Below are 1,559 nucleotides of genomic sequence, written 5' to 3'. Positions count from 1 at the left end.
TTTGTTAGTCTTTATATTTTTTAAGTGCGGGGGTGGGGGGTTGGGGGTGTGTGTGTGAAATGAAATGAAATGGGAGTCTTACTGTCTAGTCTCTACTTACTGCCCTGCCCAAGCCAGGCTATATTTTTGGGAAGTATGGGTGTGGGGGTGCTATGGAGATAAATGTTAAGTGAGAGAGAGAGAGTTAAATTGGGTTTAACATCCACTCGACACAAACTAGGTCATTTCGGGATTTACATATGGTTCAATTTTATTTTTAGCAGTGGGAGAAATCCGGAGGGTGGACAGGCGACCCTACTCCTTGTCACGTACAACTGGGGAATCGAAACCACGCCAGTTGACTCAATAACAGACCTCATGATACAGCGCGCAGTGCTAACCATTCGGCCATTCAACCCCCCTAAATATTAGGTGAAATGGGGTTTTATGTCTAACTGTCCTGCTCAGGATAGACTATAATAATGAAGGCAGGAATACACATGCTGTCTGCTATGAGGTACATTTTGTCTGAACATCAGTGTTTCTGCATACTCTGCTTTAAATTCCATCTACTCTTAGGACAGTGTGTAACTGACAAGACACGGGAATTCCATTAAATGCAGATAGTAAAAACCTCATTCACGCATCCATCTCAACTAAAGTAGATTATCACAATGGTTTACTATAGGCTTACCAGACCATTAGATTAACAAACTACAACATGTTCAAAATTCAGCAGCTCGACTCGAACTAAAACTAGAAAACATCAATATATCTCCCGTGTATTGCAATCCCTACACTGAATCCCAATTCAGCAAAGAATTAAGTCCAAGTAAATCCTATTCGTCTTCAAAGCTCGATCTTATATAAAAAGTCTTGTAGAACCCTTTACTGTAACAGTGACTGAACAGCGCCTTAGAAAATGTTCTTCAGTATATATAACACTATGGTTCCGGCTGGTGAATCATCAACAGAATTCAAATTAATCCATTTGAGAAAAAATAAGCTTATCAATTTAGAAGAATCCATGAGAGAAAAATAAGCTTATCAATTTAAAAGAAATCATGGGCCAACTACATTTATTCCCAAAATAAGATTTAATAAAAAAAAGTCTATAGAATTCTATAGTACCCATTCTTACAGAAAACTATAGTGGCCCAATTTCCAAACTACAGAATACTACAGTATTCATTCCTATACATAATTGTACAATTTCCTACAGAAAGTGCAATATAAAAACCTATAGAATACTATAGTATTTTCCTATAGAAATTTTGCCATAAATCTGTAGGATAAACTATAGGATGTGCGCTACAGAAATTATAGAATATTTGGGGCCGTTATTTCCTACAGGCCCCCAAAATTCTGTAGAATACTATAGAATTTTATCCTATAGAAAATGGGACACGCCCCCCAAAAAACTCTATAGATTTTCTATAGAATTCTACACTGGTATTCTGTAGGACTTTTTGCTAAGGGTAATGACGATATTATTATTATTGTTATATTAATACCACTGGACTGGCCGCGTAAACTGTAGTATGCTCGTCTAACCCATTTGATGCAGAAAAACGGGATGT

This window comes from Patella vulgata, chromosome 7 (assembly GCF_932274485.2).
Source record: "Patella vulgata chromosome 7, xgPatVulg1.2, whole genome shotgun sequence".
In the NCBI taxonomy this organism is placed as follows: Eukaryota; Metazoa; Mollusca; class Gastropoda; family Patellidae; genus Patella; species Patella vulgata.
The sequence above is the reverse complement of the archived record's forward strand: the minus strand, read 5'-3'. Positions refer to the sequence as shown.